The sequence below is a fragment of the Schistocerca nitens genome, chromosome 7 (assembly GCF_023898315.1).
Source record: "Schistocerca nitens isolate TAMUIC-IGC-003100 chromosome 7, iqSchNite1.1, whole genome shotgun sequence".
In the NCBI taxonomy this organism is placed as follows: Eukaryota; Metazoa; Arthropoda; class Insecta; order Orthoptera; family Acrididae; genus Schistocerca; species Schistocerca nitens.
The window spans coordinates 452,682,702-452,696,702 of NC_064620.1; positions in this window are offsets into that span (position 1 = coordinate 452,682,702).

Genomic DNA, 14,001 nt, shown 5'->3' on the forward strand with positions numbered 1-14,001 from the left:
CGGAATCTTCCTCACGCTTGCTTTTATCCTTTTACTTCATCTTTCTCCTGTTGCATTGTGTCTTCACTCCAGCAACAGGTTTGGCCACCTTGTGGTCGGGCGCCAGTGCACTTGGTGTCCCAAGTTGCGTATCAGCTCGTTTTCCGACATCCGGGCGGCCGCGTAAAAACGATGTGCCGCCTGCCTGAATCGGTGCTTGAGCAGCGGGACTCCTGCTACTCTGTGGAGTTCTCCGGTGCTGAAGTCTCGTGGCACGTGAAGCGCTAGCCTAAGCGCTTTGTTCTGGACCGTCTGCAGCCTGGCGATGGGCGAGTCGGCCGCGTTGCCCCACACCACAGCAGCGTACTCTAACACTGGCCTGATTAGTGTCAGATACACAGTTATGCCGCAGTGTGGGGGCAGGGTCGTCGCTGGGTCGAGTAGGGCAATCTGCCAAGCGCTTCCTGATGTGCACCTTCCACGTCAGGCGCCGGTCCAGAGTGACGCCTAGGTAGCGTCCGGTGTTCGACCACGGGATGGGGCCTCCCATGATGCTGAGTGGCTGGAGGTCGGCAGGAATCTTCTTTCTGGTGAAGATCAACGCCTGAATTTTGGCTGCGTTGAACTTGAGCTGCCACATGGTGGCCCAAGCCCCAAGGACGTCGCAAGCCGATTGCAGGCGGTGACGCATCAGCCTGGCGTTGTTGCTTCTGCCGTAGAGCGCCGACCTTCTTCCTTCTTCCTGCCCCTCGAGCTGCTTTTATATATGTGCCGCAGCGGACGGCCAAGAGAACATCTGTTGTCTTCTGCCTTATGCACACGGCAGCAACCTCTGAATGACCGCTTTCTGCCGGCCGGAGTGGCCGTGCGGTTCTAGGCGCTGCAGTCTGGAACCGAGCGACCGCTACGTCGCAGGTTCGAATCCTGCCTCTGGCAAGTATGTGTGTGATGTCCTTAGGTTAGTTAGGTTTAAGTAGTTCTAAGTTCTAGGCGACTGATGACCTCAGAAGTTAAGTCGCATAGTGCTCAGAGCCTTTTGAACCATTTGACCGCTTTCTCGGACACGTAATCTTTAATAACAAAGTTATGAATTAATTTAGAATCTTCTTAACTTTTACATACATTCTGGTAAGTTGTTTGAAATCCAGAAAAAATTTCAGCTCGCTTGAATAAAAACTTGGCCTTCTAGAATTTTTGTAGTGGAACTAACGGTAGATCGTTACCTCTGAACTATAACTTTAATAGAACTTGTATTGGTTGTTATTAATACTATAATTCTAAAATTTATTATAGCTCTATTATTTAGTAGGTTTTATCATATGCTGTAACCAAAATTTTCTACCATTAAAACTACAGATACTTAATCTACTACAAATGGGTATATTTTAGTTACAAATTTGTTTTCGTTAAATTACTCTAAAACCACAAGAGGTAGCTTAACGTGGACACTTAGTTTTATTTTTAGGTTGACCTGAAGCATCATAGAAATTTTTCTGTTTCGAAGTCTAATATTTAGTGTCTTTAATTTGTCTTAAAAATGCGGATTCTGACTGTAGTTTTAATTCTATTATTTTGAAACTTGCACCACCTTCATAGGCACATTCTGACCAAATTCTTGCTTCCTAGCTTTATTATTTAGCGGCACTTATGTTTTTCTTAAGACTGCATTTTATTGAAAACTAATGATTTAATTACCTTAAGACTTGATATTTAAAACGTTATTACTAGATGTTGACAAGGTTTGAACATAAAATTTTGACTTTTAGTTTTGTACTTAATTATGGTGCAATACTTGTGCGCTGCGCGCAGACGCGTCAAGGTGACGTGGTGCTACTAGCGGTGAACTGTGGTGAGTCTCGCAACACTCGCCCGCCTCTGTATCTCACAAACGATACAGCGCTTGTTTCGCTTCAACCCCGCAAATACAAGTACACTGGCGCGTCATCCGGGAAAGTCGGCGGCCATGTGTGGGGCCATAACGGACCATCAAGCTCTTCAGAAAGTCGATATTGCAGTGGCTGTGTTATTATGAATCACGGTGCAAAGGCACTGCGGCCACTACAGCCCTTATGAAATACATTAAATGTATTTGTAATTACATGTCCAAAGGAAGTATGCATCGTATTTCAGAATAATACATTCACTGCAATGTCGTAGTTATCAGTTGACACTGGGCAAGACACTTTCAAGTGAAATGTCTCTCCTATACAGGAATATACATAATGAATGTACGAGTACATGTTGTAGACACATGGTTGACAGGTTATCGATCTTTGGGCCTGGCCGGGAGTCGTGTAGAGATAGCCAAATGATATTGTTCGGTCAGAGGGTTAACTGCCCTCTGTAATAAAAAAACTTACTCGATCAACGACGAACTTAAACGGGTGTCTTAAGACGTCCGCAACGAACGAAAGCGATCAAAACGAGATTTTTTTTAAAAAAAGAAAATGATACGGCAACCGCTAGCGATAGGCGGGCTATACGGGTTCGAGTCCTGGTCCGGCACATATTTTCATTATCTTCGTTCCATGCTGTAGCAGATGGGAGTCCATATTTTCAATTGCGAATACATTTACTGTATCCTGAGAAATGTGTCATTCAGCACATCCCACACGTACAAACCATGGTGCGGCGTGGTACCATCCTGCTGCGAGATGATGAACAGCGTTCTGTCTGTGGTAGCAGAAATTGTTTGGCCACGTCCAGGTAAACATTCTCCCTTTACGGTTTTCTCTGCGAATAAAACTGTGCCTATCACCATTTCGTGCACCTAGGCACATCAAACAACAATATTAGAGTTACCACGGGTGCATCTACGTGTGTCATGTGAGCTTTCAAATGCTGATTGGAGGTATGGCAGCCACAATCTAGCTAGCTTTGATTTCTTCTTATTTAAATTTATTTCAAAACTGACTAATTTTGTATATTCCGACATGTATAGTCTTCCAGTTATCTAATCTGCAATTTCATTTTAGCGATTTTTATACATTACTTCTGTTAGTATCTGTACAATACATGTATTGAGGACAAGAAATGAGATTCAGTCATTAAATTGTACTCTTACTTCTTCATGTCACACCCTTTTATAATGTTATACATCAATAACTATTTTGTATAACGGTTTTTGGAACTGCTACACTGGCGCTTATATTCCAACAGTAGTTCTCTATTCATTTTCTTATCTTGTTATCTGGACTATTAGTTTCAACTTTTATCTTTGTGGATCTATGACATTGTAAAAGCCTGTACATTTTCCAAAGTTTCTGTTACTTTACTTAAATGAAATTGTCAGAAGACATATATTCCTGCTATATTGGCGCTTATAAGCCGCCAGTTAACTATGTATGCATTTTAGATTGTCGTTTGAGTCTTTCTATTTATATGTATTTAGGTAATCTTGTAAATTTTAAGAGATACGTTTGTCAGTTCACACTGTTTGGCGCCTCTAAGGGTACACTATCGACGCCTATCTGTATAATTTCGTTTCTACATATACACTCCTGGAAATGGAAAAAAGAACACATTGACACCGGTGTGTCAGACCCACCATACATGCTCCGGACACTGCGAGAGGGCTGTACAAGCAATGATCACACGCACGGCACAGCGGACACACCAGGAACCGCGGTGTTGGCCGTCGAATGGCGCTAGCTGCGCAGCATTTGTGCACCGCCGCCGTCAGTGTCAGCCAGTTTGCCGTGGCATACGGAGCTCCATCGCAGTCTTTAACACTGGTAGCATGCCGCGACAGCGTGGACGTGAACCGTATGTGCAGTTGACGGACTTTGAGCGAGGGCGTATAGTGGGCATGCGGGAGGCCGGGTGGACGTACCGCCGAATTGCTCAACACGTGGGGCGTGAGGTCTCCACAGTACATCGATGTTGTCGCCAGTGGTCGGCGGAAGGTGCACGTGCTCGTCGACCTGGGACCGGACCGCAGCGACGCACGGATGCACGCCAAGACCGTAGGATCCTACGCAGTGCCGTAGGGGACCGCACCGCCACTTCCCAGCAAATTAGGGACACTGTTGCTCCTGGGGTATCGGCGAGGACCATTCGCAACCGTCTCCATGAAGCTGGGCTACGGTCCCGCACACCGTTAGGCCGTCTTCCGCTCACGCCCCAACATCGTGCAGCCCGCCTCCAGTGGTGTCGCGACAGGCGTGAATGGAGGGACGAATGGAGACGTGTCGTCTTCAGCGATGAGAGTCGCTTCTGCCTTGGTGCCAATGATGGTCGTATGCGTGTTTGGCGCCGTGCAGGTGAGCGCCACAATCAGGACTGCATACGACCGAGGCACACAGGGCCAACACCCGGCATCATGGTGTGGGGAGCGATCTCCTACACTGGCCGTACACCACTGGTGATCGTCGAGGGGACACTGAATAGTGCACGGTACATCCAAACCGTCATCGAACCCATCGTTCTACCATTCCTAGACCGGCAAGGGAACTTGCTGTTCCAACAGGACAATGCACGTCCGCATGTATCCCGTGCCACCCAACGTGCTCTAGAAGGTGTAAGTCAACTACCCTGGTCAGCAACATCTCCGGATCTGTCCCCCATTGAGCATGTTTGGGACTGGATGAAGCGTCGTCTCACGCGGTCTGCACGTCCAGCACGAACGCTGGTGCAACTGAGGCGCCAGGTGGAAATGGCATGGCAAGCCGTTCCACAGGACTACATCCAGCATCTCTACGATCGTCTCCATGGGAGAATAGCAGCCTGCATTGCTGCGAAAGGTGGATATACACTGTACTAGTGCCGACATTGTGCATGCTCTGTTGCCTGTGTCTATGTGCCTGTGGTTCTGTCAGTGTGATCACGTGATGTATCTGACCCCAGGAATGTGTCAATATAGTTTCCCCTTCCTTGGACAATGAATTCACGGTGTTCTTATTTCAATTTGCAGGAGTGTACATGGATACTCTACAAATCACATTCAGGTGCCCGGCAGAGGGTTCATCGAACCACCTTCACAATTCTCTATTATTTCAATCTCGTAAAGCGCATGGAAAGAATGAACACCTATATTTTCCGTACGAGCTCTGATTTCCCTTATTTTATCGTGGTGAACGTTCCTCCCTATGTAGGTCGGTGTCAACAAAATATTTTCCATTCAGAGGAGAAAGTTGGTGATTGGCATAATTTTTTTTTTTTTTTTTTTTTTTGTCATCAGTCTACTGAATGGTTTGATTCGGCACGCCACGAATTCCTTTCCTGTGCTAACCTCTTCATCTCAGAGTAGCACTTGCAACCTACGTCCTCAATTATTTGCTTGACGTATTCCAATCCCTGTCTTCCTCTACAGTTTTTGCCCTCTACAGCTCCCTCTAGTACCATGGAAGTCATTCTCTCATGTCTTAGCAGATGTCCTATCATCCCTTCTCCTTTCCTCTCCGATTCTACGTAGAACCTCCTCATTCCTTACCTTATGTCCACCTAATTTTCAACATTCGTCTGTAGCACCACATCTCAAATGCTTCGATTCTCTTCTGTTCCGGTTTTCCCACAGTCCATGTTTCACTACCATACAATGCTGTACTCCAGACGTACATCCTCAGAAATTTCTTCCTCAAATTAAGGCCGGTATTTGATATTAGTAGACTTCTCTTGGCCAGGAATGCCCTTTTTGCAATTGCTGTTCTGCTTTTGATGTCCTCCTTGCTCCGCCCGTCATTGGTTATTTTACTGCCTAGGTAGCAGAATTCCTTAACTTCATTGACTTCGTGACTATCAATCCTGATGTTAAGTTTCTCGCTGTTCTCATTTCTACTACTTCTCATTACCTTCGTCTTTCTCCGATTTACTCTCAAACCATACTGTGTACTCATTAGACTGTTCATTCCGTTCAGCAGATCATTTAATTTTTTCTTCACTTTCACTCAGGCTAGCTATGTCATCAGCGAATCGTATCATTGATATCCTTTCACCTTGTATTTTAATTCCACTCCTGAAACTTTCTTTTATTTCCATCATTGCTTCCTCGATGTACAGATTGAAGAGTAGGGGCGAAAGGCTACAGCCTTGTCTTACACCCTTCTTAATACGAGCACTTCGTTCTTGATCGTCCACTCTTATTATTCCCTCTTGGTTGTTGTACATATTGTATATGACCCGTCTCTCCCTATAGCTTACCCCTACTTTTTTCAGAATCTCGAACAGCTTGCACCATTTTATATTGTCAAACGCTTTTTCAGGTCGACAAATCCTATGAAAGTATCTTGATTTTTCTTTAGCCTTGCTTCCATTATTAGCCGTAACGTCAGAATTGCCTCTCTCGTCCCTTTACTTTTCCTAAAGCCAAACTGATCGTCACCTAGCGCATTCTCAATTTTCTTTTCCATTCTTCTGTATATTATTCTTGTAAGCAGCTTCGATGCATGAGCTGTTAAGCTGATTGTGCGATAATTCTCGCACTTGTCAGCTCTTTCCGTCTTCGGAATTGTGTGGATGATGCTTTTCCGAAAGTCAGATGGTATATCGCCAGACTCATATATTCTACACACCAACGTGAATAGTCGTTTTGTTGCCACTTCCCCCAATGATTTTAGAAGTTCTGATGGAATGTTATCTATCCCTTCTTCCTTATTTGACCGTAAGTCCTCCAAAGCTCTTTTAAATTCCGATTCTAATACTGGATCCCCTATCTCTTCCAAATCGACTCCTGTTTCTTCTTCTATCACATCAGACAAATCTTCACCCTCATAGAGGCTTTCAATGTATTCTTTCCACCTATCTGCTCTCTCCTCTGCATTTAACAGTGGATTTCCCGTTGCACTCTTAATGTTACCACCACTGCTTTTAATGTCACCAAAGGTTGTTTTGACTTTCCTGTATGCTGAGTCTGTCCTTTCGACAATCATATCTATTTCGATGTCTTCACATTTTTCCTGCAGCCATTTCGTCTTAGCTTCCCTGCACTTCCTATTTATTTCATTCCTCAGCGACTTGTATTTCTGTATTCCTGATTTTCCCGGAACATGTTTGTACTTCCCCCTTTCATCAATCAACTGAAGTATTTCTTCTGTTACCGATGGTTTCTTCGCAGCTACCTTCTTTGACCTATGTTTTCCTTCCCAACTTCTGTGATGGCCCTTTTGAGAGATGTCCATTCCTCTTCAACTGTACTGCCTACTGCGCTATTCCTTATTGCTGTATTTATAGTGTTAGAGAACTTCAAACGTATCTCGTCATTTCTTAGTACTTCCGTATCCCACTTCTTTGCGTATTGATTCTTCCTGACTAATGTCTTGAACTTCAGCCTACTCTTCATCACTACTATATTGTGATCTGAGTCTATATCTGCTCCTGTGTACGCCTTACAGTCCAGTATCTGATTTCGGAATCTCTGTCTGACCATGATGTAATCTAATTGAAATCTTCCCGTATCTCCCGGCATTACGTGAGAAGATTCTGTCGCTACGAAAAATGCCGTTCTTTTAATGATTTCCAGCGCAAATCTTGTATCATTTCTGTGACACTCTCTCCCATATTTCGCGATAATACAAAACGTGCTGCCTTTCCTTGAACTTTTTCGATGTACTCCGTCAGTCCTATCTTGCAAGGATCCCACACCGCGCAGCAGTATTGTAAAAGAGGACGGGCAAGCGTAGTGTAAGCAGTCTCCTTAATAGGTCTGTTACATTTTCTAAGCGTCCTGCCAATAAAACGTAGTCTTTGGTTAGCCGTCGCCACAACATTTTCCATGTGTTCCTCCCAATTTAAGTTGTTCGTAATTGTCATACCTAGGTATTTAGTTGAATTTACGGCTTTTAGATTAGACTGATTTGTAGTGTAACTGAAGTTTAACGAATTCCTTTTAGCAATCATGTGGATGAGCTCACACTTTTCGTTGTTTAGGGTCAACTGCCACTTTTCGCACCATTCAGATAGCTTTTCTAAATCGTTTTGGAGTTCGTTTTGATCTTCTGATGGCTTTATTGGTCTATAAACGACAGCGTCATCTGCAAACAATCGAAGACGTCTGCTGAGATTGTCTTCAAAATCGTTTATATAGATAATGAACAGCAAACGGCCTATAACACTACCTTGGGGAGTTGTGTACATAGGGTCAGAGGAGTCCGAAACACAGAAAATGTGTGTAGGACATTGTGAGGATGTTTTGCAGTTTTCAGATAGTGAAAAAAAAAATTATATTCTTTAAATGGACAACACTACGCGACAGCTACGGCAGTCTTTAGGCTGTGTCACGCCACAGTTAAGACAGTGTAGTGAATGTATGATTAAAAAAAGTATTAACGAATTTTATAAAGATAAATATCGAACTGGTGGACATTCTTATGTATGTAAAGACTGTAAGAAAATTAAAGTTACTTGTCAGTGTGGTAAAACTATAACTAAATATTATCTCAAAAAGCATTTACAAACAACAACTCATAATAATCTTATCTCTGTGAAAGCAGAAAGTAAATAATTTCATATACTTATTCTTTAATATAATTAAAAAACAATACTTAATTCTCTAATACATTTAATTACATTACATTCACCTAGGAGAAATGTATGTAAAATAAATGATCTTTTATTATAGGTATAATTATATTATTATATTATATTATTGGAATAGTAGATACCTTTTGTACGTTCTGGATCATTAGATCAATCTTATGGAAAATAATGAATTGCGAGTGTTAGCGAGTATTTTTTTTTATAAGATTGGTCAAGTGGTCCAGAACATACAAAAGGTATCTACTAGTGTAAATGAGACGGAATAAGTGGAACCAGCCCGCATTCTCCTAGGCACATGGAAAACCGCCTAAAAACCATCCACAGACGGGCGGATTCGTGCCGGGGACCGGCACGCCTTCCCGAATGGGGAGCAGCGTGTTACACCACGCGGCTAACCAAGGGGAGGGGGGGGGGGGCTAAATCAGTACATACTATCCACAAGGCAGACCCAACAAGCATCAACATCCAGCTCGACCACTTACAGGAAACCGAGCAGAAAAGAGAACGAAGAATGCAGAAAACAGAATGCGTTTGCCTAGCGGTCATCACGGCACGCTCCGTCCGCGCTCTTCTACATGGGCACATGACTGATAAGGAGCAATAGCTCCAAAGTGTCGATGTACCTTCACTTTATCAGCGAAGGACTGTAGTGTTCTTAACAGCCGAGAAACAAGTTACAGAATATTTGTACTGTACTTTGACGATTCACAATCATAGTAAAATGAATAACTTGAATGGCTCCTGTTAACGAATATTTTCAGTGCGTTTTGTAATTATAGACTACGGCTGCTCTGCCCATGACACCTAGAGATAGTCAAGTGTGTCACTTCATGACATGAGATGTGCAGTTTACGTTTCTCCAAAAACAATCAAAGATATACATATTTCGGTATTGATAGTTATGTTGTTTCTGAAAATGTCCGCCATTTAAATTTATACGATTCTGCATTTATGAAAACGAATTCTTAAAACATTTTCCGGAAGTTGCTGCTGATACCTCAAAAAGATAGTCTTGAAAGAATTTGACAGCTACCTAAGGCAATGAAAAACACTGCCCATGCACTGTTGTTTGACAGATGGAAAGAAAAGGTAGCAAGTGGCTACGATAGACATTCATTCATAAGAAAGGTTTAATGTGTGGTGTGACAAGTGTCATGATGGACAATGACGCAACGTTATGGGTTGTTTGTTATTATTTCCTCAATGACTTGTGGCAAAGTAATAGTTATATACCCTTTAATAGTACAGCGCGACAATTAATAGCGTAATATTATTCTTGTTAAACTTTCATCTACAAAATTTAAGCAGGGAGTACTATGACATAGTAAAATATTGGGAGACAGAGAGATACCAACTACTGCCTGCTTTCGGTTTCTTTCATTGAATCGCATGCAATCCTAACTACTAAGTAAGACTTCATACGTAACATTTGCAAGTGTAACCAATTGAATTTCATATCTTATGGGTACTTTCACATGATGTAAGTTGTTTGGTTTACTTTCATAGAAAATTATCTAAATATTAATCTGTAACGATTGCCATTACCTGTTACAACAGCACCATATTCACCTTCGCCGGCCGGGGTGGCCGAGCAGTTCTATGCGCTACAGTCTGGAACCACGCGACCGCTACGGTCGCAGATTTGAATCCTGCCTCGGGCATGGATGTGTGTGATGTCCTTCGGTTTGTTAGGTTTAAGTAGTTCTAAGTTCTAGGGGACTGATGGCCTTAGAAGTTAATTCCCATAGTGCTCAGAGCCATTTGAACCATATTCACCTCGAAAATATATGGCCAGTTGTTCGTGATCTTCATAATGCGTAACATTTTCCTGCGTTTGCACTATGTCAAGGGCGTCCATGAATCTCACATGGGTTTCATCCAGTTCACAGTCTCACAATGTGTTTATTAACGCAACCGGATAAATGGAAGTGCGGTTCATCAGTCACTATGAGCCTATCTCCAAAATGCTGATTGGCTAAGTTCAATCCAATTATAGTGTTCGTATCACCGAGCGACTTTGGTTTCATTTAACTGTGCAAGCTTTTGTGGTCTTCCTTTAATGTATCTCTGTGCAACGGCCTTGCCGCAGTGGCTACACCGGTTCCCGTGAGATCACCGAAGTTAAGCGCTGTCGGGCGTGGCTGGCGCTTGGATGGGTCACCATCCTGCCGCCATGTGCTGTTGCCATTTTTCGGGGTGCACTCAGCCTCGTGATGCCAATTGATGAGCTACTCGACCGATTAGTAGCGGCTTCGGTCAAAGAATACCGTCCTAACGGTCGGGAGTGCGGTGTGCTGACCACGCGCCCCTCCTTATCCGCATCCTCCTCGGAAGATGACACGGCGGCCGGACGGTCCCGGAAGGGCCACTTGTGGCCTAAAGACGGAGCTTTTTTTTTTTTAATGTATATCTACACTGCTGGCCACCGTAAATGCAACACCATGAAGGAAGCATCCGAATCAAGTGAAATTTACACCATGAGTTTGCAGCGATGAGATATGCAACTGATTAGAATTTCAGCGCAGACGCACATCACGCGCGCCTGTGGCGCCAACTCATAGCGCCATTTAAGGCTTGGCGATTTCGACGAGTGTACGTTCGGCACGTGTGTTTACCTTGTGGTTGTTTCACAAGACGATCAGTTATGCCTCGTAGACAACAGCGAACATCTTTTGATCAAGTATCCGAGTTCGACAGAGGAAGGATAGTGGCTTACCGAGATTGTGGATTATCATACAGAGAAATCGCTAGTCGTGTTGGACGAAACCAAACAACTGTAATGCGGATATGTGACCGTTGGATGCACGAGGGTACGACGGACCGACGTGGTCGATCGCATTCACCTCGGTGCACCACTGCACGTGCTAATAGGCAAATTGTGCGCATGGCAGTGACGGATCGCTCAGTGACATCCCGAACCATAGCACAGCACATTGCGTCTGTAACGCATCATCCAGTGTCTGCGCGTACCATTGGACGCCGTTTACAGCAGAGTGGTCTGTCCGCAAGACGTCCATTGCTTCGTCTACCATTGACGCAGAACCACAGACGTCTCCGTCGCCAATGGTGTGATGACAGACGGATGTGGACGGCAGAATGGAATGACGTTGTCTTTACTGACGACGCACGCTTCTGTCTGCAGCACCACGATGGTCGGATTCGAGTGTGGAGACACCGTGGAGAGAGGATGCTGGACAGCTGCATTATGCACCGGCACACTGGTCTTGCACCGGGTATTATGGTATGGGGCGGTACTGGATATTACTCTCGCACGCCTCTAGTACGCATTGCTGGTACTTTAAATAGCCGGCGCTACATATCCGAGGTGCTGGAGCCAGTTGTCCTTCCTTACCTTCAGGGCTCCGCCACAGCCACATTTCAACAGGATAATGCGCGACCACACGTGGCACGCATTGTCCAAAGGTTCTTCGTCAATACCAGATTGAATTGCTTCCCTGGCCGGCTCGCTCTCCGGATCTTTCGCCGACAGAAAACATGTGGTCCATGGTTGCTCAACGAGAGACCCAGATTACATCCCCAGCTGCCACACCAGATGATCTTTGGCAAAGTGTGGAAGCTGCTTGGGCTGCTGTACCCCAGGAACGCATCCAACGTCTCTTTGACTCGATGCCGAGACGTGTGGCAGCGGTGATCTCCAACAATGGCGGCTACTCTGGCTACTGATTCTGGCAGGAACCACATGTCACAGACGTCTGTAAACGTAATCATTTGATACTTGGTCAACATGTTATCTACAAAAAAATTTTGTTGTGCTACCTCTTGTCTTTCTTGGTGTTGCATTTACGGTGGCCAGCAGTGTATGTCGTTAGGCCATGTCATATTGCTCTTCAAACTTTCTTACTGTTCGACGTTGCGATGCCTCTGATGCGTTACTTCATCGTGATTCCAATGGTGTCCCTGGATGACTGAATATTGTCGGAGAGTCGTATTCACTCAAGAAAGGGTATTCTCCCGCTGGTTAAACATCTCTGGCTGCTGTTGGTGGACCGTCGTCATTGGATAAATATTGAACGGAGGTAATGACAGAGAAGGGAATCCAAAATGTTATCGTTGCTTGGCGACCTCACTTGTTTCCTGGGCAGCTGTTTACTTTCCTCTACCACCGTGGTTGGATGTCTACTTTCGTGTTAATGTGTAGCCACAGAAGGATGCCTCGAGCCGTCACGTCTGCTGAAATGTACTCATTCTTCCATATTATGACTGCTACACGGACTTTTCTTCTGTAAATTTTACTTTCGCCGGCTAGCAACTGTACATTTTTAAAATCCATAACCAGGTCTCATTCTTCTTAGTGCTGCGCTACGCCTGATTTTTACCTTTTGACTTAAATGTGTGTGACGTTCGTGCTCTTTAACTCTTTCCGTTACTGCTGTACCAGTTTCACCAATAAACATTTTGCCGCAATCACACGTCACTTCATATACTTTCGGAGTGTGGAGCCGGTCAGGTCTCAAATACTGACGTACGTTACGTTCGAAAGGAAATAAGTCCAGACATGCTCTCATGGACATTGCGCACTGTTTCTCTGTTGACACCAATTGTTTGTGACAGCCTTCTTCCATATTTCTTGGGGTAGTTTGCGATTGCAGTTCTCACCCTTTGAGTGATTTCTTTGTTACCTACCGTATCTTCATTGCCTTCTTGTATATATATCGTCAATTACACTGCCATTTGTTCTATGGGGTTCAACATATCGAAGAATAATCATTCGAAAAGGATGTGAAGGTAGCGCGAAATTAGAGCATTGGTAACTCTAGCAAAATAAAATTCCACTACGGCTGTTTACTGATATGTACTCCACATTCGCACGTGACACCAATAAATTCCGCAAACGTTGCTCTTTATCTTTACCTGAAAAGGAACAGAAGAATAATTATAACAAAAATACTTCCAATGTAAATATGGTAACTAGTTACTTGTTACCGTGTAACAACGCTTTGCTCCTCTTAAGCAACCGTAGTGACACATCCAGTGTAACAAAGGGAACAAGGGATAATTTTGTAGCAAGTGCTTTGTACGAACTACTTAGGTTCGTTTCGACTTATCTTGCAACATCATAACAGTTGACTACTGCTTCGTTTACCAATTGCACGAATTTTGGCAAGATATCTGTGTGGTACGAAAAGTGGCCGTTGTTGTAAATAATGAAAAGTGTGAAGACATCCACGTGAGTACTAAAAGGACTCACAATAAATCACACACGCTTAAAGGCTGTAAATTCAACTGAATACTTAGGGATTATAATTACGAATAATTTAAAGTGGAATGATCACATAGATAATGTTGTGAGGAACACAAACTCAAGATTGCGATTTATTGATGAAACACTTAGAAAATGCAACAAGTCTGTTAAAGAGACTGCTTACACGACACTTGTTTGCCCTCTTCTGGAGTATTGTTGTGCGGTGTGGGATCCAGATCAGATAGGAATGACGTAGAACATCGAAAAAGTTCAAAGAAGGGTAGTTCGTTTTGTATTGTCACGAAATGACGGAGAGAGCACCACAGATATGATATGCGAATTGGGGT